Here is a 24,476-nt window from a genome sequence, read left to right as displayed (position 1 = left end):
TATAAAAGTAGTGACAGAATAAATGACTAATAGTTATTGAAGTAGCAGGAAGCGTCAGTAGGCACCACCACGATCAGCAGAGACCTGCACACAGGACCAGGGCAGCAGGCATCACCACCATCAGCAGGGACCAGCACACAGGACCACGGCAGCAAGCACCACCACGATCAGCAGAGACCAACAATCAGGTCCACAGCAGCAGGCACTAACACCATCGACAGAGACCTTCATACAGGACCACAGGACCACAGCAACAGGCATCACCACCATCAGCCGAGACGTGCGCGCAGGAACAGGGCAGCAGGCAGCACCCCCATCAGCAGGAACCTGATACACAGGACCAAGGCAGCAGGCACTACCACTGTCAGCGGAGACCTACACACAGGACCAGGGCAGCAGGCACCACCAGCACCAGCAGAGACTAGCACACAGGACCACGGCAGCAGGCACCACCCCCATCAGCAGGGACCTGATATACAGGACCAAGGCAGCAGGCACTACCAAAATCAGCAGTGACCCACAGGACTACGGCAGTAGGCACCACCACGATCAGCAGAGACCTCGTAGATGACAAAGCACAAACAACTCCGGGGAAGAAGTTGAATTAATAACATGCATTGATGAGACATGAATGACATAGAGAGGAGAGAATCTCAGAGTATTAGGAAAGGTAATATTTCCCCTTGCAGACTAGGCTTATAGCAGCATCATTAAACTGAACGGACGCAGCTTTAAGAATAACAACAGCAACACAGCTGAGAGCTCGTAAGCCCTAGCTGTAAGCTTTATCAAAAAGGAAAGTTTTAAGTTTACTCTTAAATATGGGGACAGTGTCTGCCTCCCGAATAACACTTGGGAGTTGGTTCCACAAGAGAGGAGCTTGGTAGCTAAAGGCTCTGCCTCCCCTTCTATTTTTGGAGACTCTAGGAACGACAAGTAGCCCTGCATTTTCTGAGGGCAGTGATCGAGTTGGGTGATACGGTACTATGAGCTCTTTAAGATACGACGGGGCCAGACCAATAAGAGCTTTATAGGTAAGGAGAAGGATTTTAAAGTCTATTCTAGATTTTACAGGTAGCCAGTGCAGAGAAGCTAATACAGGAGAAATATGTTCTCTTCGATTTGTTTTAGTTAGTACACGAGCTGCAGCATTTTGTACCAACTGGAGACTCTTAACAGACTTATTGGAGCAGCCCGATAATAAGGAGTTGCAGTAGTCCAGCCTAGAAGTAACAAATGCATGGACTAGTTTTTCTGCATCTTTCTGAGACATAATGTTCCTAATTTTTGCAATATTACGCAGGTGAAAATATGCAGTCCTTGTTGTTAGTTTTATGTGAGAATCGAAGGACATATCCTGATCAAAGATAACACCCAGATTCCTTACTGTGGTGCTGGAGGACAACACAACATCATCCAGAGTAACAATGTCTTTAGCTATTGAGTTTCGGAGGCCTTTGGGGCCAAGTACAATAACTTCAGTTTTATCTGAGTTTAACATCAGAAAATTGCAGGTCATCCAGCTTTTTATTTCCTTAATGCACATTTGAAGTTTATCTACCTGATGGGTTTCATCTGGTTTGATCGATAAATATAATTGTGTATCATCAGCATAACAATGAAAATGTATGGAGTGCTTCCTTATAATATTTCCTAAGGGAAGCATATATAAGGAGAATAGAATCGGTCCAAGGACAGAGCCCTGTGGGACTCCGTGACTAACTTTAGTGTGCATGGAGGATTTGTCGTTAACATGTACAAACTGAGATCTATCTGATAAATATGACTTAAACCAGCTCAGTGCGGTTCCTTTAATGCCGATCAGATGCTCTAGTCTGTGTAGCAGGATGTGATGGTCAATAGTGTCGAAGGCAGCACTAAGATCTAGTAAGACAAGCACAGAGACAAGTCCTTTGTCTGAAGCTATTAGAAGGTTGTTGGTAATTTTTATCAGTGCTGTCTCAGTGCTATGATTCGCTCTAAATCCTGACTGGAAGTCCTCAAGTAACTCATTATTATGTAGAAAGTCGCACAACTGATTGGCAACTAAAGATGGCACTTTAGATCACGTTTTGGCTCCTAGAGGGTACTTTAGCACAAGTTTTGTCCCCTAGAGGACACTTTAACACGAGTTTGGGCTCCTAGAGGGCACTTTAGCACAAGTTTTGGTTTCTACAGGGCACTTTACCACGTGTTTAGGCTCCTAAAGGGAACTTTAGCACAAGTTTTGGTTTCTTGAGGGTACTCTGGCATGTTTTGCTCCTAGAGGGCACTTTAGCACACGTTTTGGCTCACAAGAGGATACTTTAGCACACGTTTTGGCTCTCAAGGCTGCACTTTAACACGTGTTTGGGCTCCAAGAGGGCACTTTTGCACGTGTTTGGGCTCCTAGAGGGAACTTTAGCACATGCTTTGGCTCCAAAGAGAGCACTTTAGCACACTTTTTGGCTCTCAAGAGAGCACTTTAGCAGACGTTTTGGCTTCCAAGACAGCATTTTAGCATAAGTTTTGTTTACTAGAGAGCACTTTAACACTTATACAAAAGTTTTGATTTCTAGATGGCACTTTAGATCACGTTTTGGCTCCTAGAGGGCACTTAAGCAAGTGTTTAGGCTCCTAGAGGTCACTTTAGCACAAGTTTTATCCCCTAGTAGACACTTTAACACCTGTTTAGGCTCCTAGAGGGCACTTAAGCACACGTTTTGGCTCCCAAGATTGCACTTTAGCACGTATTTGGGTTCCAAGAGGGCACTTTAGCAGGTGTTTGGTCTCTTAAGAGAGCACTTTAGCACGTGTTTTGGCTCCTAGAGGGCACTTTAGAAGATGTTTTGGCTTCCAAGACGGCACTTTAGCACACGTTTTGGCTCCTAGAGGGCACTTAAGCACGTGTTTAGGCTCCTAGAGGGCACTTTAGCAAAGGGTTTGGCTCGCAGAGGACACTTTAACACGTGTTTGGGCTCCTGGAGGGCACTTTAGCAGAAGTTTTGTGTTTGGCTCCTAGATGGCACTTTAGATCACGTTTTGGCTCCTATGAGGACTGGAGGACATTGCCAGCTCTCGCTACCTCAGCAGAGCTGAAAACATTATCAAGGACTCCTTTCACCCCAGCAACCACCTGTTTGACCTGTTACCCTCAGGCCGACGCTACAGGTCACAAAAATCACGGACAAACAGACTCAGAGATAGCTTCTTTTCTAGAGCTATCACTGCAGTCAATAACAAAAAATAAAACAACGAAACAAACTACCTCAATGTTACACATATTGATCACATTGATCAGATTAAAATTTTAGAATCTAAATAACTTAACAAAGCCACTTTAAACTGAAAAAGCCACTTTAAAACTCTTGTGCAATAATAACATGCTCCACCCTAAATATACATATTTTATTTTAGTATAGTTTCTGTTCTCCACCCATCTGTTTATACTGTTCCCATCTGTTTATACTGTTCCCACCTGTTTATACCGTTCACATTATTATATTGTTTATACTATATTGTGTGTTTATTGCTTGTATTATACTTTGCTTATGGTTTTATTATATATCATTTTTGCTAAAAATGTACCAAGGGGGAGTAGCACTCGAATTCCGTTGTATGCAAATGCAATGAAAATAAAGGCTATTCTATTCTATTCTATTCTATTCTATGAGTATACTTTGGCACACGTTTTGGCTCCCTAGAGGGCACTTTAGCACGTGTTTGGGCTCCTAAGAGAGCACTTTAGCACACAATTTGGCTCGTAGAGGACACTTTAACACGTGTTTGGGCTCCTGGAGGGCACTTTAGCACAAATTTTGGTTTCTAGAGGGCACTTTACACCATGTTTAGGCTCATAGAGGGAACTTTAGCACAAGTTTTGGTTTCTGGAGGGTACTCTAGCATGTTTGGCTCCTTGATGGAACTTTAGCACACTTTTTGGCTCCTATGAGGATACTTTGGCACACGTTTTGGCTCCCAAGAGTGCACTTTAGCACGTGTTTGAGCTCCTAGAGGGCACTTTAGCACCTGTTTTGGCTCCTAAGAGAGCACTTTAGCACACGATTTGGCTCCCAAGAGAGCACTTTAGCACACGTTTTGGCTTCCAAGACTCACTTTAGCACACTTTTTGGCTCCTAGAGGGCACTTAAGCATGTGTTTAGGCTCCAAGAGGGCACTTTAGCACAGGGTTTGGCTCGTAGAGGTCACTTTATCACGTGTTTAGGCTCCTAGAGGGCACTTTGGCACAGGGTTGTGCTCGTAGAGGACACTTTAACACGTGTTTGGGCTCCTAGAGGGCACTTTAGCACAAGTTTTGGTTTCTAGAGGGCACTTTACCACGTGTTTAGGCTCCTAGAGGGAACTTTAGAACACGTTTTGGTTTCTAGAGGGTACTCTAGCATGTCTGGCTCCTAGACAGCACTTTAGCACACGTTTTGGCTCCCAAGAGTTCACTTTAGCTCGTGTTTTGGCTCCTAGAGAGCACTTTAGCACGTGTTTTGGCTTCTGAGACGCACTTTAACACATGATTTGGCTCCTAGAGGAAACTTAAGCACGTGTTAAGGCTCCTAGAGGGCACTTTAGCACAGGGTTTGGCTCTTTGAGGACACTTTAACACGTGTTTGGGCTCCTAGAGGGCACTTTAGCCCAAGTTTTGGCTTCTAGAGGGCACTTTAGCACACATTTTGGCTTCCAAGACCGCACTTTAGATCACGTTTTGGCACCTAGAGGGCACTTTAGCACGTGTTGGGCTCCAAGAGGGCACTTTAGCATGTGTTTTGGCTCCTAGAGGGCACTTAAGCACGTGTTTAGGCTCCTATAGATCACTTTAGCACAGGGTTTGGCTCGTAGAGGACACTTTAACACGTGTTTGGGGTCCTGGAGGGCACTTTCGCACACGTTTTGGATCCTTTGAGGATACTTTGGCACACGTTTTGGCTCCCAAGAGTTTACTTTTCCAGGTGTTTTGTCTCCTAGAGAGCACTTTAGCACGTGTTTTAATTTCCAAGACGCACTTTAACACATGTTATGGCTCCTAGAGGGAACTTAAGCACGTGTTAAGGCTCCTAGAGGGCACTTTAGCACAGGGTTTGGCTCTTTGAGGACACTTTAACACGTGTTTTGGCTCCTAGAAGGCACTTTAGCACACGTTTAGGCTCCCAAGACTGCACTTTAGCTCGTGTTTGGGCTCCAAGAGGGCACTTAAGCATGTGTTTGGGCACCTAAAAGAGCACTTTAGCACGTGTTTTGGCTCCTAGAAGGCACTTTAGCAGATGTTTTGGCTTCCAAGACTGCACTTTAGCAAACGTTTTGGCTCCTAGAGGGCACTTAAGCACGTGTTTAGGCTCCTATAGGGCACTTTAGCACAGGGTTTAGCTCATAGAGAACACCTAACACGTGTTTGGGCTCCGGAAGGGCACTTTAGCACACTTTTTGGCTCCATTGAGGATACTTTGGCACACGTTTTGGCTCCTAAGAGAGCACTTTTGCACACGATTTGGCTCCCAATAGAGCACTTTAGCAAACGTTTTGCCTCCTAGAGGGCACTTAAGCACGTGTTTTGGCTTCCAAGACAGCACTTTAGCACACATTTTGGCTCCTAGAGGGCGCTTTACCGTGTGTTTGGGCTCCTAGAGGGAACTTTAGCACAAGTTTTGGTTTCTAGAGGGTACTATAGAATGTTTTGCTCCTAGATGGCACTTTAGCACACGTTTTGGCTCCTATGAGGATACTTTGGCACACGTTTTGGCTCCTAGAGGGCACTTAAGCACGTGTTTGGGCTCCTATAGGGCACTTTAGCACAGGGTTTGGCTCGTAGAGGACACTTTAACACGTGTTTGGGCTCCGGAAGGGCAGTTTAGCACACGTTTTGGCTCCTTTGAGGATACTTTGGCACACGTTTTGGCTCCCTAGAGTTCACTTTAGCACATGTTTGGGCTCCTAGAGGGCACTTTAGCACACGTTTTGGCTCCTCAGAGAGCACTTTTGCACACGATTTGGCTCCCAATAGAGCACTTTAGCAAACGTTTTGCCTCCTAGAGGGCACTTAAGCACGTGTTTTGGCTTCCAAGACAGCACTTTAGCACACATTTTGGCTCCTAGAGGGCGTTTTACCCCGTGTTTGGGCTCCTAGAGGGAACTTTAGCACAAGTTTTGGTTTCTAGAGGGTACTTTGGCACACGTTTTGGCGCCCAAGAGTCCACTTTAGCACTTGTTTGGGCTCCTAGAGGGCACTTTAGCACATGTTTGGGCTCCTAAGAGAGCACTTTAGCACACAATTTGGCTCCAAAGTGAGTACTTTAGCACACATTTTGGCTTCAAAGATGCCACTTTAGCACACGTTTTGGCTCCTATAGGGCACTGAAGTGTGTGTTTAGGCTCCTAGATGGTACTTTAGCAAAAGTTTAGCTCGTAGAGGACACTTCAACACGTGTTTGGGCTCCTAGAGGGTACTTTAGCACAGGGTTTGGCTCGTAGAGGACACTTTAACACGTGTTTGCGATCCTAGAGGGCACTTTAACACGTGTTTGGGCTCCCAGAGGGCACTTTAGCACAAGTTTTAGTTTCTAGAGGGCAATTTATCATGTGTTTAGGCTCCTAGAGGAAACTTTAGCACAAGTTTTGGTTTCTTGAGTGTACTCTGGCATGTTTTCTCCTAGAGGGCACTTTAGCACACGTTTTGGCTCCTAGAAGGCACTTTAGCAGATGTTTTGGCTTCCAAGACTGCACTTTAGCAAATGTTTTGGCTCCTAGAGGGCACTTAAGCACGTGTTTAGGCTCCTATAGGGCACTTTAGCACAGGGTTTAGCTCGTAGAGAACATCTAACACGTGTTTGGGCTCCGGAAGGGCACTTTAGCACACGTTTTGGCTCCATTGAGGATACTTTGGCACACGTTTTGGCTCCTAAGAGAGCACTTTTGCACACGATTTGGCTCCCAATAGAGCACTTTAGCAAACGTTTTGCCTCCTAGAGGGCACTTAAGCACGTGTTTTGGCTTCCAAGACAGCACTTTAGCACACATTTTGGCTCCTAGAGGGCGCTTTACCCCGTGTTTGGGCTCCTAGAGGGAACTTTAGCACAAGTTTTGGTTTCTAGAGGGTACTTTGGCACACGTTTTGGCGCCCAAGAGTCCACTTTAGCACTTGTTTGGGCTCCTAGAGGGCACTTTAGCACATGTTTGGGCTCCTAAGAGAGCACTTTAGCACACAATTTGGCTCCAAAGTGAGTACTTTAGCACACATTTTGGCTTCAAAGATGCCACTTTAGCACACGTTTTGGCTCCTATAGGGCACTGAAGTGTGTGTTTAGGCTCCTAGATGGTACTTTAGCAAAAGTTTAGCTCGTAGAGGACACTTCAACACGTGTTTGGGCTCCTAGAGGGTACTTTAGCACAGGGTTTGGCTCGTAGAGGACACTTTAACACGTGTTTGCGATCCTAGAGGGCACTTTAACACGTGTTTGGGCTCCCAGAGGGCACTTTAGCACAAGTTTTAGTTTCTAGAGGGCAATTTATCATGTGTTTAGGCTCCTAGAGGGAACTTTAGCACAAGTTTTGGTTTCTTGAGTGTACTCTGGCATGTTTTCTCCTAGAGGGCACTTTAGCACACGTTTTGGCTCCAAAAAGGATACTTTAGCACACGTTTTGGCTCCCAAGACTGCACTTAAGCACGTGGTTGGGCTCTGAGAGGGCACCTTTGCACATTTTGGGCTCCTAGAGTGAACTTTAGCACATGCTGGGTCCTGAGAGAGCACTTTAGCACACGTTTTGGCTTCCAAGACGACACTTGAGCACACGTTTTGGCTCCTAGAGGGCACGTAAGCATGTATTTAGGCTCCTAGGTGGCACTTTAGCACATGTTTAGACTCCTAGAGGGCACTTTAGCAAGAGTTCTGTCCCCTAGAGGACACTTTAACACACGTTTGGGCTCCTAGGGGACAATTTAGCACAAGTTTTGGTTTCTAGAGGGCACTTTACCACATGTTTAGGCTCCTAGAGGAAACTTTAGCACAAGTTTTGGTTTCTAGAGGGTACTCTAGCATGTGTTTAGGCTCCTAAAGGGAATTTTAGCATAAGTTTTGGTTTCTAGAGGGTACTCTAGCTTGTTTGGCTCTTAGAGAGCACGTTAGCACACGCTTTGGCACCCAAGACAGCACTTTAACACACGTTTTGGTTTCCAAGACGGACTTTAGCACACGTTTTGGCACCTAGAGGGCACTTAAGCATGTGTTAAGGCTCCTAAAGGGCACTTAAGCACAGGGTTTGGCTCGTAGAGTACACTTTCACACGTGTTTGGGGTCCTAGAGGGCACTTTAGCACAGGGTTTGGCTCGAAGAGGACACATTAACACATGTTTGGCCTCCTAGAGGGCACTTTAGCACAAGTTTTGGTTACTAGAGGGCACTTTACCACATGTTTAGGCTCCTAGAGGTAACTTTAGCACAAGTTTTGGTTTCTAGAGGGTACTCTAGCACGTGTTTAGGCTCCTAAAGGGAATTATAGCATAAATTTTGGTTTCTAGAGGGTACTCTAGCTTGTTTGGCTCCTAGAGAGCACGTTAGCACACGCTTTGGCACCCAAGACAGCACTTTAACACACGTTTTGGTTTCCAAGACGGACTTTAGCACACGTTTTGGCACCTAGAGGGCACTTAAGCATGTGTTAAGGCTCCTAAAGGGCACTTAAGCACAGGGTTTGGCTCGTAGAGTACACTTTCACACGTGTTTGGGGTCCTAGAGGGCACTTTAGCACAGGGTTTGGCTCAAAGAGGACACATTAACACATGTTTGGGCTCCTAGAGGGCACTTTAGCACAAGTTTTGGTTACTAGAGGGCACTTTAGCACACGTTTTGGCTTCTAAGACGGCACTTTAGATCAAGTTTTGGCTCCTAGAGGGCACTTTAGCAAGTGTTAAGGCTCCTAGAGGGCACTTTAGCACAAGTTTTGGTTTCTTGAGGGTACTCTGCCATGTTTTGCTCCTATAGGGCATTTTAGCACACGTTTTGGCTCCAAAGAGGATACTTTAGCAGACGTTTTGGCTCCCAAGACTGCACTTAAGCACGTGTTTTGGCTCTAAAAGGGTACTTTCGCACATGTTTGGGCTCCTAGAGGGAACTTTAGCACATGCTGGATCCTAAGAGAGCACTTTAGCACACGTTTTGGCTCCCAAGAGAGCACTTTAGCAGACGTTTTGGCTTCGAAGACGGGACTTGAGCACACGTTTTGGCTCCTAGGGGCACTTAAGCACGTGTTTAGGCTCCTAAAGGGCACTTCAGCACATGTTTAGACTCCTAGAGGGCACTTTAGCAAGAGTCCTGTCCCCTAGAGGACACTTTAACACGCGTTTGGGGTTAGGGGAACAATTTAGCACGGTTTTAATTTCTAGAGGGCACTTTACCACGTGTTTAGGCTCCTAGAGGGAACTTTAGCACAGGTTTTGGTTTCTAGATGGTACTCTAGCAAGTGTTTAGGCTCCTAAAGGGAAGTTTAGCATAAGTTTTGGTTTCTAGAGAGTACTCTAGCATGTTTGGCTCCTAGAGAGCACGTTAGCACACGTTTTGGCACCTAAGACAGCACTTTAACACACGTTTTGGCTTCCAAGATGCACTTTAGCACACGTTTTGGCTCCTAGAGGGCACTTATGCATGTGTTAAGGCTTATAAAGGGCACTTAAGAACAGGGTTTGGCTCGTAGAGGACACTTTCACACATGTTTGGGCTCCAAGAGGGCACTTTAGCACAGGGTTTGGCTCGTAGAAGACACTTTAACACATGTTTGGGCTCCTAGAGGGCACTTTAGCACAAGTTTTTGTTTCTAGAGGGCACTTTAGCACACGTTTTGGCTTCTGAGACGGCACTTTAGATCACGTTTTGGCTCCTAGAGGGCAATTTAGCAAGTGAATAGGCTCCTAGAGGGCACTTTAGCACAAGTTTTGGTTTCTAGAGGGTACTCTGGCATGTTTGGCTGCTAGAGGGCACTATAGCACATGTTTTGGCTCCAAGAGGGCACCTAAGCACATGTTTGGGCTCCGAAGAGAGCACTTTAGCACACGATTTGGCTCCCAAGAGTGCACTTTAGCACACATTTTGGCTTCAAAGATGGCACTTTAGATCACGTTTTGGCTCCTAGAGGGCACTTTAGCAAGTGTTTAGGCTCCTACAGGGCACGTTAGTACAAGTTTTGGTTTCTAGAGGGTACTCTAGAGGCTGATGGTCTAGAGGCTAGGATTCAACGTTTTCACGGCCTTGGCTTGGCTTCGATTCCCGGTCAGGGAATGCTGATGTTTAAAAAGCCTGTAGAACTCAAGAAAAGAAAGTACATTTCAGGAAATGCTATTTGTTGTTTAATTTGCACTCATGTCATTCTTCCCGTTACTACGGTTCCAAATCGTCTTGTGGTTAGGATTCTGCGCTTTCACAGTCCTACCTGACATTTCATTCCAAATCAGGGAATGCTGAGGTGACAAGAGATGCGTGTCAGAATGGAAGACATACTGGAATGATTAATAGAATATTGAATTAGAGCTTAAATGAATACTACTAACCAAGATCCTTGACTTGCTGTTGTATGTTTAACCTAGACAAAGGTGGCTATCGCTATGTTTGTAGGTTTTCTGTAGCTATAAACTAAATCTATGGAAGACAGCCAACAAAGACAGCCAACAAAGGAAAATAGGTTCAAGGAAGCTAAGTTGGGCCAAATTCAGATGAAAAGAATGACACAATTAATTTGATGGATGATGATGGCAATTTGGAGATGGTTAAGACCATGTCGACAGTTGAGATTAATCACTTCTTTGGAGGCTGTGTTTAACAGCCAGTTGATTCTGCAGGAACATATTTCATTCTTATTATTGCAGCGGTTCCCTGATTGTGTAGTGGCTAGGATACGCCACCTTCACCGCTGCAGTCCTGTTTTTGTTACCAGTCCAGGAACGATGAGGTGACAAAGGATCCCTGTCCTTTATTTAAACTGTATACTTTGACACAGGGTGCCTATTGATTTTTTCATGTCATTTTTTACTGCAAAATAGTCCCTGATGGTCTAGTGGCTAGGATTCGGCGCTCTCACAGTCCTACCTGGGTTCGATTCCCGGTCAGGGAATGCTGATCTTTAAGAAGCCGGTAGAACTTCAGAACAGAAAGTACATTTCAGGAAAGGCTATTGGTTGCTTAATTTGCACTCATGCCATTCTTCCCGTTGGTATGGTTCCCAAATCGTCTTGTGGTTAGGATTCTGCGCTTTCACAGTCCTACCTGACATTTCATTCCAAATCAGGGAATTCTGAGGTGACAAGAGATGCGTGTACGAATGGAAGACATACTGGAATGATTAATAGAATTTTAAAATTAGAGCTTAAATTAATACTACTAACCAAGATCCTTGACTTGCTGTTGTATGTTTAACCTAGACAAAGGTGGCTATCGCTATGTTTGTAGGTTTTCTGTAGCTAAAAACTAAATCAAATAAGTGCTTACTGCCTTGGTATTGGGAGGATAATGTTTGAACAAATGTCAACAGCAAACAGGAGAGAAGGTTTCCTAAAAATGCAAAGGGTCACTGTATTTTTTAGCTTAGCCATAGGTTCCAATGAGATTTAAACTCAGATCACTGGAGTCAGAGTCCAGAGTGCTAACCTATACACCAAAGAACCACTAAAGTGTCAGATGCATGCCCCTTACAAGTAGAAAGGCTAATCCTTAGTCTTGGAAGTTGATGAAGATTCTGCTACATTAGAAATACAGCAAGTGAAACCTAGAGCTACAGCTATGGAAGACAGCCAACAAAGGAAAATCGGTTCAAGGAAGCTAAGTTGGGCCAAATTCAGATGAAAAGAATGACACAATTAATTTGATGGATGATGATGGCAATTTGGAGATGGTTAAGACTATGTCGACAGTTGAGATTAATCACTTCTTTGGAGGCTGTGTTTAACAGCCAGTTGATTCTGCAGGTACATATTTCATTCTTACTATTGCAGCGGTTTCCTAATTGTGTAGTGGTTTTGGTTTCTAGAGGGTACTCTAGAGGCTGATGGTCTAGAGGGTACTCTAGAGGCTGATGGTCTAGAGGCTAGGATTCAACGTTTTCACGGCCTTGGCTTGGCTTCGATTTCCGGTCAGGGAATGCTGATCTTTAAGAAGCCGGTAGAACTTCAGAAAAGAAAGTTCATTTCAGAAAGGCTATTGGTTGCCATGTCATTCTTCCCGTTGCTACGGTTCCCAAATCGTCTTGTGGTTAGGATTCTGCGCTTTCACAGTCCTACCTGGTTTCATTCCAAATCAGGGAATTCTATGGTGACAAGAGATGCGTGTCAGAATTGAACACATACTGGAATGATTAATAGAATATTAAATTAGAGCTTAAATCAATACTACTAACCAAGATCCTTGACTTGCTGTTGTATGTTTAACCTAGAGAGAGCTCTTTAGCACACGATTAGGCTCCTAAGAGAGCACTTTAGCACACATTTTGGCTTCAAAGATGGCACTTTAGATCACGTTTTGGCTCCTAGAGGGTACTTTAGCACAAGTTTTGTCCCCTAGAGGACACTTTAACACAAGTTTGGGCTCCTAGAGGGCACTTTAGCACAAGTTTTGGTTTCTACAGGGCACTTTACCACGTGTTTAGGCTCCTAAAGGGAACTTTAGCACAAGTTTTGGTTTCTTGAGGGTACTCTGGCATGTTTTGCTCCTAGAGGGCACTTTAGCACACGTTTTGGCTCACAAGAGGATACTTTAGCACACGTTTTGGCTCTCAAGACTGCACTTTAGCACGTGTTTGGGCTCCAAGAGGGCACTTTTGCACGTGTTTGGGCTCCTAGAGGGAACTTTAGCACATGCTTTGGCTCCAAAGAGAGCACTTTAGCACACGTTTTGGCTCTCAAGAGAGCACTTTAGCAGACGTTTTGGCTTCCAAGACAGCATTTTAGCACAAGTTTTGTTTACTAGAGAGCACTTTAACCCTAATACAAAAGTTTTGATTTCTAGATGGCACTTTAGATCACGTTTTGGCTCCTAGAGGGCACTTAAGCAAGTGTTTAGGCTCCTAGAGGTCACTTTAGCACAAGTTTTATCCCCTAGTAGACACTTTAACACCTGTTTAGGCTCCTAGAGGGCACTCAAGCACACGTTTTGGCTCCCAAGATTGCACTTTAGCACGTATTTGGGTTCCAAGAGGGCACTTTAGCAGGTGTTTGGGCTCTTAAGAGAGCACTTTAGCACGTGTTTTGGCTCCTAGAGGGCACTTTAGAAGATGTTTTGGCTTCCAAGACGGCACTTTAGCACACGTTTTGGCTCCTAAAGGGCACTTAAGCACGTGTTTAGGCTCCTAGAGGGCACTTTAGCAAAGGGTTTGGCTCGTAGAGGACACTTTAATACGTGTTTGGGCTCCTGGAGGGCACTTTAGCAGAAGTTTTGTGTTTGGCTCCTAGATGGCACTTTAGATCAAGTTTTGGCTCCTATGAGGACTGGAGGACATTGCCAGCTCTCGCTACCTCAGCAGAGCTGAAAACATTATCAGGGACTCCTTTCACCCCAGCAACCACCTGTTTGACCTGTTACCCTCAGGCCGACGCTACAGGTCACAAAAATCACGGACAAACAGACTCAGAGATAGCTTCTTTTCTAGAGCTATCACTGCAGTCAATAACAAAAAATAAAACAACGAAACAAACTACCTCAATGTTACACATATTGATCACATTGATCAGATTAAAATTTTAGAATCTAAATAACTTAACAAAGCCACTTTAAACTGAAAAAGCCACTTTAAAACTCTTGTGCAATAATAACATGCTCCACCCTAAATATACATATTTTATTTTAGTATAGTTTCTGTTCTCCACCCATCTGTTTATACTGTTCCCATCTGTTTATACTGTTCCCACCTGTTTATACCGTTCACATTATTATATTGTTTATACTATATTGTGTGTTTATTGCTTGTATTATACTTTGCTTATGGTTTTATTATATATCATTTTTGCTAAAAATGTACCAAGGGGTGTAGCACTCGAATTCCGTTGTATGCAAATGCAATGAAAATAAAGGCTATTCTATTCTATTCTATTCTATTCTATGAGTATACTTTGGCACACGTTTTGGCTCCCTAGAGGGCACTTTAGCACGTGTTTGGGCTCCTAAGAGAGCACTTTAGCACACAATTTGGCTCATAGAGGACACTTTAACACGTGTTTGGGCTCCTAGAGGGCACTTAAGCACAGGGTTTGGCTCGTAGAGGACACTTTAACACGTGTTTGGGCTCCTGGAGGGCACTTTAGCACAAATTTTGGTTTCTAGAGGGCACTTTACACCATGTTTAGGCTCATAGAGGGAACTTTAGCACAAGTTTTGGTTTCTGGAGGGTACTCTAGCATGTTTGGCTCCTTGATGGAACTTTAGCACACGTTTTGGCTCCTATGAGGATACTTTGGCACACGTTTTGGCTCCCAAGAGTGCACTTTAGCACGTGTTTGAGCTCCTAGAGGGCACTTTAGCACCTGTTTTGGCTCCTAAGAGAGCACTTTAGCACACGATTTGGCTCCCAAGAGAGCACTTTAGCACACGTTTTGGCTTCCAAGACTCACTTTAGCACACTTTTTGGCTCCTAGAGGGCACTTAAGCATGTGTTTAGGCTCCTAGAGGGCACTTTAGCACAGGGTTTGGCTCGTAGAGGTCACTTTATCACGTGTTTAGGCTCCTAGAGGGCACTTTGGCACAGGGTTGTGCTCGTAGAGGACACTTTAACACGTGTTTGGGCTCCTAGAGGGCACTTTAGCACAAGTTTTGGTTTCTAGAGGGCACTTTACCACGTGTTTAAGCTCCTAGAGGGAACTTTAGCAGAAGTTTTGGTTTCTAGAGAGTACTCTGGCATGTTTGGCTCCTAGAGGGCACTTTAGCACACGTTTTGGCTCCAAATAGGATACTTTAGCACACGTTTTGGGTCCCAAGAGAGCACTTTATAAGACGTTTTGGCTTCCAAGATGTCACTTTAGCACACGTTTTGGCTCCTGAAGAATTAAAAATCATTGTGTGAAGTATCATAATCATGTGTTAGTATGTGTATTAGTAATGATTAATAAGAGTGTTAGAATCAATGATTGAAGAATTAATAATCATATGTTAGCGTGTGTATTAGTAATGATTAATAAGAATGTGATAAGTGGGATTATAAGGTATGATCATTTAAAAGTGTGATAGTGATTAGTCCAAGCTCAAACTTTTCTGCTTCCAGCAAAGCACACAAACTTTTGACTCAAGCTTTTCTGCTTTCTCCAAAAGCACACGAACAGTCAGTCAGTCAAGGTCACAAAGACAATGAACTAGCCATGTTGCAAATATGCACCTGGCAAAGTTAGTTGAGATTAGGGAAATTGCTGTACGTGTTGTGCTTTCTTCACAGATAAAGAAGAAGACTCCTGCTATACAGAGGCTACTCCTACGCACAGGGAGGAAGATGGAGGCTGGAGGACTGCTACTTCTAAAATACACATATGCACGCACAAAGCACACACATAACCACGCCTTTGTAACAAGTTTATATGCTGGAGCAGATAGAATAGATATCAGAACTTCTTGCCTCTGATCACGGGTACTGTGTGTTCACAGATACTCTAGATAGAGACTAGAACATTTCTCCAGACGTCTGTATCATTCTGATGTTCATCCTGCTAATAAATGCCTGCTGGCGCACTAAACTACCAACGACTCTGCTGACTCCAGAAAGCCTCCTGTAGAATTTGAATTACGCAATATATATACTCTGTGAGGTCCTGCTGATTTTGACAAAAATTTTGTATGTAAAATTCCTACACTCCCAAGACTGCACTTTAGCACGTGTTGGGGCTCCTAAGAGAGCACTTTAGCACGTGTTTTGGCTCCTAGAGGGCACTTTAGCACGTGTTTAGGCTCCTAGAGGGCACTTTAGCACACGTTTTGGCTCCTAGAGGACACTTTAACACGTGTTTGGGCTCCTGGAGGGCACTTTAGCACAAGTTTTGGTTTCTAGAGGGCACTTTACCACGTGTTTAGGCTCCTAGATTCCACTTTGGCACACGTTTTGGTTCCCAAGAGTGCACTTTAGCACGTGTTTGGGCTCCTAAGAGAGCACTTTAGCACACGATTTGTCTCCCAAGAGAGCACTTTAGTACACATATTGGCTTCCAAGATGGCACTTTAGCACACGTTTTGGCTCCTAGAGGGCAATTAAGTGTGTGTTTAGAATCCTAGAGGGCACTTTAGCACAAATTTGGCTCCTAGATGGAACTTTAGCACACGTTTTGGCTCTAATGAGGATACTTTGGCACACGTTTTGGCTCCCAAAAGTGCACTTTAGCACGTGTTTGGGCTCCTAGAGGGCACTTTAGCACGTGTTTGGGCTCCTAGAGGGCACTTTAGCACGTGTTTGGGCTCCTAAGAGAGCACTTAAGCACACGATTTGGCTCCCAAGAGAGCACTTTAGCAGAAGTTTTGGCTTCCAAGATGACACTTTAGCAAACGTTTTGGCTCCTAGTGGGCACTTAAGCATGTGTTTAGGATCCTAGAGGGCACTTTAGCACAGGGTTTGGCTCGTATAGGACAGTTTAACACATATTTGGGCACTTAGAGGGCACTTTAGCACAAGTTTTGGTTTCTAGAGGGCACTTTACCACGTGTTTAGGCTCCAAGAGGCAACTTTAGCACAAGTTTTGGTTTCTAGAGAGTACTCTGGCATGTTTTGCTCCTAGAAAGCACTTTAGCACATGTTTTGGCTACAAAGAGGATACTTTAGCACACGTTTTGACTCCAAAGAGAGAACTTTAGCAGACGTTTTGGCTTCCAAGACGGCACTTTAGCACACGTTTAGGCTACTAGAGGGCTCTTGAGCACATGTTTTGGCTCCCAAGACTGCACTTTAGCACGTGTTTGGGCTCCAAGAGGGCACTTTAACACGTGTTGGGGCTCCTAAGAGAGCACTTTAGCCCGTGTTTGGGCTCCGAGAGGGCACATTAGCAGATGTTGTGTCTTCCAAGACGACACTTTAGCACACGTTTTGGCTCCTAGAGTGCCCTTCATCACTTTTTTAGGCTCCTAAAGGGCACTTTAGCACAAGTTCTGTCCCCTAGAGGAAACTTTAACACGCGTTTGGGTTCCTAGGGGACACTTAAGCACGAGTTTTGGTTTCTAGAGGGCACTTTACCACCTGTTTAGGCTCCTAGAGGGCACTTCATCACGTGTTTAGGCTCCTAGAGGGCACTTTAGCACAGGTTTTGGCTCATAGAGGACACTTCAACACGTGTTTGGGCTCCAGGAGGGCACTTTAGCACAAGTTTTGGTTTCTAGAGGGCACTTTACCACGTGTTTGGGATTCTAGAGGGAAGTTTAGCACAAGTTTTGGTTTCTAGAGGGTACTATGGCATATTTGGCTCCTAGAGGGCACTTTAGCACACGTGTTTTGGCTCCAAAGAGGATACTTTAGCACACGTTTTGGCTCCCAAGACCGCACTTTTGCACGTGTTTGGGCTCCAAGAGGGCACTTTAGCAAGTGTTTAGGCTCCTAGAGGGAACTTTAGCAGAAGTTTTGGTTTCTAGAGGGTAATCTAGCATGGGGTTTGGCTCGTAGAGGACACTTTAACACGTGTTTTGGCTCGTAGAGGGCACTTTAGCAAAAGTTTTGTTTTCTAGAGAGCACTTTAGCACACTTTTTGGCTTCCAAGACGGCACTTTTGATCACGGTTTGGCTCCTAGAGGGCACTTTAGCTTGTGTTTAGGCTCCTAGAGGGCACTCTAGCACATGTTCTGTCCCCTAGAGGACACTTTAACACGTGTTTGGGTTCCAAGGGGACACTTAAGCACAAGTTTTGGTTTCTAGAGGGCACTTTACCACGTGTTTAGGCTCCTAGAGGGCACTTTAGCACAAGTTTTGGTTTCTAGAGGGTACTCTAGCATGTTTGGCTCCTAGAGAGCACTTTAGCACACGATTTGACTCCCAAGAGAGCAGTTTAGCACACTTTTTGGCTTCCAAGATGGCACTTTAGCACACATTTAGGCTCCTAGAGGGAACTTTAGCACAAGGTTTGGTTTCTAGAGGGTACTCTAGCATGTTCTGCTCCTAGATGGAACTTTAGCACACGTATTGGCTCTAAAAAGGATACTTTGGCACACGTTTTGGCTCCCAAGAGTGCACTTTAGCACGTGTTTGGGCGCCTAGAGGGCACTTTAGCACGTGTTTGGGCTTCTAAAAGAGAGCACTCAAGCACACAGTTTGGCTCCCAAGAGAGCACTTTAGCACACTATTTGGCTTCCAAGATGGCACTTTAGCACACGTTTTGGCTCCTAGAGGGCACTTAAGCATGTGTTTAGGCTTCTAGAGGTACAGGGTTTGGCTAGTATAGGACACTTTCACAGGTGTTTGGGCTCCTAAAGGGCACTTTAGCACAAGTTTTGGATTTTAGAGGGCACTTTAGCACACGTTTTGGCTTTCAACACGGCACTTTAGATCACGTTTTGGCTCCTAGAGGGCACTTTAGTAAGTGTTTAGGCTGCTAGAGGGCACTCTAGCACAAGTTTTGTCCCCTAGTGGACACTTTAACACGTGTTTGCGCACTTAGAGGGCACTTTAGCACAAGTTTTGGTTTCTAGAGGGCACTTTACCACGTGTTTGGCTCCTAGAGGGCACTTTAGTAAGTGTTTAGGCTGCTAGAGGGCACTCTAGCACAAGTTTTGTCCCCTAGTGGACACTTTAACACGTGTTTGCGCACTTAGAGGGCACTTTAGCACAAGTTTTGGTTTCTAGAGGGCACTTTACCACGTGTTTAGCTCCTAGAGGGCACTTTAGCACAGGTTTTGACTCCCAAGAGAACACTTTAGCAGACGTTTTGGCTTCCAAGACGGCACTTTAGCACACGTTTTGGCTCCTAGAGGGCACTTTAGCACACGTGTTTTGGCTCCAAAGAGGATACTTTAGCACACGTTTTGGCTCCCAAGACTGGACTTTTGCACGTGTTTGGGCTCCAAGAGGGCACTTTAGCACATGTTTAGGCTCCTAGAGGGAACTTTAGCACAAGTTTTGGTTTCTAGAGGGTAATCTAGCATGGGGTTTGGCTCATAGAGGACACTTTAACACGTGCTTTGGCTCGTAGAGGGCACTTTAGCACAAGTTTTGGTTTCTAGAGGGCACTTTCCCACGTGTTTAGGCTTCTAGAGGGAATTTTAGAAAAAGTTTTGGTTTCTAGAGGGTACTCTGGCATATTTGGCTCCTAGAGGGCACTTTAGCACACGTGGTTTGGCTCCAGAGAGGATACTTTAGCACACGTTTTGGCTACCAAGACTGCACTTTTGCACGTGTTTGGGCTCCAAGAGGTCACTTTAGCACGTGTTTAGGCTCCTAGAGGGAACTTTAGCAGAGGTTTTGGTTTCTAGAGGGTAATCTAGCATGGGGTTTGGCTCGTAGATGACACTTTAACACGTGTTTTGGCTCGTGGAGGGCACTTTAGCAAAAGTTTTGTTTTCTAGAGAGCACTTTAGCACACTTTTTGGCTTCCAAGACGGCACTTTTGATCACGGTTTGGCTCCTAGAGGGCACTTTAGCTTGTGTTTAGGCTCCTAGAGGGCACTCTAGCACATGTTCTGTCCCCTAGAGGACACTTTAACACGCGTTTGGGTTCCAAGGGGACACTTTAGCACGAGTTTTGGTTTCTAGAGGGCACTTTACCACGTGTTTAGGCTCCTAGAGGGGACTTTAGCACAAGTTTTGGTTTCTAGAGGGTACTCTAGCATGTTTGGCTCCTAGAGAGCACTTTAGCACACGTTTTGGCTTCCAAGACTGCACTTTTGCACGTGTTTGAGCTCCAAGAGGGCACTTTAGAACATGTTTAGGCTCCTAGAGGGAACTTTAGCACAAGTTTTGGTTTCTAGAGGGTAATCTAGCATGGGGTTTGGCTCATAGAGGACACTTTAACACGTGCTTTGGCTCGTAGAGGGCACTTTAGCACAAGTTTTGGTTTCTAGAGGGCACTTTCCCACGTGTTTAGGCTTCTAGAGGGAATTTTAGAAAAAGTTTTGGTTTCTAGAGGGTACTCTGGCATATTTGGCTCCTAGAGGGCACTTTAGCACACGTGGTTTGGCTCCAGAGAGGATACTTTAGCACACGTTTTGGCTACCAAGACTGCACTTTTGCACGTGTTTGGGCTCCAAGAGGGCACTTTAGCACGTGTTTAGGCTCCTAGAGGGAACTTTAGCAGAAGTTTTGGTTTCTAGAGGGTAATCTAGCATGGGGTTTGGCTCGTAGATGACACTTTAACACGTGTTTTGGCTCGTGGAGGGCATTTTAGCACAAGTTTTGGTTTCTAGAGGGTACTCTAGCATGTTTGGCTCCTAGAGAGCACTTTAGCACACTTTTTGGCTTCCAAGACGGCACTTTTGATCACAGTTTGGCTCCTAGAGGGCACTTTAGCTTGTGTTTAGGCTCCTAGAGGGCACTCTAGCACATGTTCTGTCCCCTAGAGGACACTTTAACACGCGTTCGGGTTCCAAGGGGACACTTTAGCACAAGTTTTGGTTTCTAGAGGGCACTTTACCACGTGTTTGGCTCCTAGAGGGCACTTTAGTAAGTGTTTAGGCTGCTAGAGGGCACTCTAGCACAAGTTTTGTCCCCTAGTGGACACTTTAACACGTGTTTGCGCACTTAGAGGGCACTTTAGCACAAGTTTTGGTTTCTAGAGGGCACTTTACCACGTGTTTGGCTCCTAGAGGGCACTTTAGCACAGGTTTTGACTCCCAAGAGAACACTTTAGCAGACGTTTTGGCTTCCAAGACGGCACTTTAGCACACGTTTTGGCTCCTAGAGGGCACTTTAGCACACGTGTTTTGGCTCCAAAGAGGATACTTTAGCACACGTTTTGGCTCCCAAGAATGCACTTTTGCACGTGTTTGGGCTCCAAGAGGGCACTTTAGCACATGTTTAGGCTCCTAGAGGGCACTTTAGCACGTGTTTGGGCTCCTAAGAGAGCACTTAAGCACACGATTTGGCTCCCAAGAGAGCACTTTAGCAGAAGTTTTGGCTTCCAAGATGACACTTTAGCAAACGTTTTGGCTCCTAGTGGGCACTTAAGCATGTGTTTAGGATCCTAGAGGGCACTTTAGCACAGGGTTTGGCTCGTATAGGACAGTTTAACACATATTTGGGCACTTAGAGGGCACTTTAGCACAAGTTTTGGTTTCTAGAGGGCACTTTACCACGTGTTTAGGCTCCAAGAGGCAACTTTAGCACAAGTTTTGGTTTCTAGAGAATACTCTGGCATGTTTTGCTCCTAGAAAGCACTTTAGCACATGTTTTGGCTACAAAGAGGATACTTTAGCACACGTTTTGACTCCAAAGAGAGAACTTTAGCAGACGTTTTGGCTTCCAAGACGGCACTTTAGCACACGTTTAGGCTACTAGAGGGCTCTTGAGCACACGTTTTGGCTCCCAAGACTGCACTTTAGCACGTGTTTGGGCTCCAAGAGGGCACTTTAACACGTGTTGGGGCTCCTAAGAGAGCACTTTAGCCCGTGTTTGGGCTCCTAGAGGGCACATTAGCAGATGTTGTGTCTTCCAAGACGACACTTTAGCACACGTTTTGGCTCCTAGAGTGCCCTTCATCACTTTTTTAGGCTCCTAAAGGGCACTTTAGCACAAGTTCTGTCCCCTAGAGGAAACTTTAACACGCGTTTGGGTTCCTAGGGGACACTTAAGCACGAGTTTTGGTTTCTAGAGGGCACTTTACCACCTGTTTAGGCTCCTAGAGGGCACTTCATCACGTGTTTAGGCTCCTAGAGGGCACTTTAGCACAGGTTTTGGCTCATAGAGGACACTTCAACACGTGTTTGGGCTCCAGGAGGGCACTTTAGCACAAGTTTTGGTTTCTAGAGGGCACTTTACCACGTGTTTGGGATTCTAGAGGGAAGTTTAGCACAAGTTTTGGTTTCTAGAGGGTACTATGGCATATTTGGCTCCTAGAGGGCACTTTAGCACACGTGTTTTGGCTCCAAAGAGGATACTTTAGCACACGTTTTGGCTCCCAAGACTGCACTTTTGCACGTGTTTGGGCTCCAAGAGGGCACTTTAGCACGTGTTTAGGCTCCTAGAGGGAACTTTAGCAGAAGTTTTGGTTTCTAGAGGGTAATCTAGCATGGGGTTTGGCTCGTAGAGGACACTTTAACACGTGTTTTGGCTCGTAGAGGGCACTTTAGCAAAAGTTTTGTTTTCTAGAGAGCACTTTAGCACACTTTTTGGCTTCCAAGACGGCACTTTTGATCACGGTTTGGCTCCTAGAGGGCACTTTAGCTTGTGTTTAGGCTCCTAGAGGGCACTCTAGCACATGTTCTGTCCCCTAGAGGACACTTTAACACGTGTTTGGGTTCCAATGGGACACTTTAGCACAAGTTTTGGTTTCTAGAGGGCACTTTACCACGTGTTTAGGCTCCTAGAGGGCACAGTACAAGTTTTGGTTTCTAGAGGGTACTCTAGCATGTTTGGCTCCTAGAGAGCACTTTAGCACACGATTTGACTCCCAAGAGAGCAGTTTAGCACACTTTTTGGCTTCCAAGATGGCACTTTAGCACACATTTAGGCTCCTAGAGGGAACTTTAGCACAAGGTTTGGTTTCTAGAGGGTGCTCTAGCATGTTCTGCTCCTAGATGGAACTTTAGCACACGTATTGGCTCTAAAAAGGATACTTTGGCACACGTTTTGGCTCCCAAGAGTGCACTTTAGCACGTGTTTGGGCGCCTAGAGGGCACTTTAGCACGTGTTTGGGCTCCTAAAAGAGAGCACTCAAGCACACAGTTTGGCTCCCAAGAGAGCACTTTAGCACACTATTTGGCTTCCAAGATGGCACTTTAGCACACGTTTTGGCTCCTAGAGGGCACTTAAGCATGTGTTTAGGCTTCTAGAGGTACAGGGTTTGGCTAGTATAGGACACTTTCACAGGTGTTTGGGCTCCTAAAGGGCACTTTAGCACAAGTTTTGGGTTTTAGAGGGCACTTTAGCACACGTTTTGGCTTTCAACACGGCACTTTAGATCACGTTTTGGCTCCTAGAGGGCACTTTAGTAAGTGTTTAGGCTGCTAGAGGGCACTCTAGCACAAGTTTTGTCCCCTAGTGGACACTTTAACACGTGTTTGCGCACTTAGAGGGCACTTTAGCACAAGTTTTGGTTTCTAGAGGGCACTTTACCACATGTTTGGCTCCTAGAGGGCACTTTAGTAAGTGTTTAGGCTGCTAGAGGGCACTCTAGCACAAGTTTTGTCCCCTAGTGGACACTTTAACACGTGTTTGCGCACTTAGAGGGCACTTTAGCACAAGTTTTGGTTTCTAGAGGGCACTTTACCACGTGTTTAGCTCCTAGAGGGCACTTTAGCACAGGTTTTGACTCCCAAGAGAACACTTTAGCAGACGTTTTGGCTTCCAAGACGGCACTTTAGCACACGTTTTGGCTCCTAGAGGGCACTTTAGCACACGTGTTTTGGCTCCAAAGAGGATACTTTAGCACACGTTTTGGCTCCCAAGACTGCACTTTTGCACGTGTTTGGGCTCCAAGAGGGCACTTTAGCACATGTTTAGGCTCCTAGAGGGAACTTTAGCACAAGTTTTGGTTTCTAGAGGGTAATCTAGCATGGGGTTTGGCTCATAGAGGACACTTTAACACGTGCTTTGGCTCGTAGAGGGCACTTTAACACAAGTTTTGGTTTCTAGAGGGCACTTTCCCACGTGTTTAGGCTTCTAGAGGGAATTTTAGAAAAAGTTTTGGTTTCTAGAGGGTACTCTGGCATATTTGGCTCCTAGAGGGCACTTTAGCACACGTGGTTTGGCTCCAGAGAGGATACTTTAGCACACGTTTTGGCTACCAAGACTGCACTTTTGCACGTGTTTGGGCTCCAAGAGGGCACTTTAGCACGTGTTTAGGCTCCTAGAGGGAACTTTAGCAGAAGTTTTGGTTTCTAGAGGGTAATCTAGCATGGGGTTTGGCTCGTAGATGACACTTTAACACGTGTTTTGGCTCGTGGAGGGCACTTTAGCAAAAGTTTTGTTTTCTAGAGAGCACTTTAGCACACTTTTTGGCTTCCAAGACGGCACTTTTGATCACGGTTTGGCTCCCAGAGGGCACTTTAGCTTGTGTTTAGGCTCCTAGAGGGCACTCTAGCACATGTTCTGTCCCCTAGAGGACACTTTAACACGCGTTTGGGTTCCAAGGGGACACTTTAGCACGAGTTTTGGTTTCTAGAGGGCACTTTACCACGTGTTTAGGCTCCTAGAGGGCACTTTAGTAAGTGTTTAGGCTGCTAGAGGGCACTCTAGCACAAGTTTTGTCCCCTAGTTGACACTTTAACACGTGTTTGCGCACTTAGAGGGCACTTTAGCACAAGTTTTGGTTTCTAGAGGGCACTTTACCACGTGTTTGGCTCCTAGAGGGCACTTTAGCACAGGTTTTGACTCCCAAGAGAACACTTTAGAAGACGTTTTGGCTTCCAAGACGG

Source organism: Echiichthys vipera (assembly GCF_963691815.1).
Source record: "Echiichthys vipera genome assembly, chromosome: 23".
NCBI lineage: Eukaryota > Metazoa > Chordata > Actinopteri > Perciformes > Trachinidae > Echiichthys > Echiichthys vipera.
The sequence above is the reverse complement of the archived record's forward strand: the minus strand, read 5'-3'. Positions refer to the sequence as shown.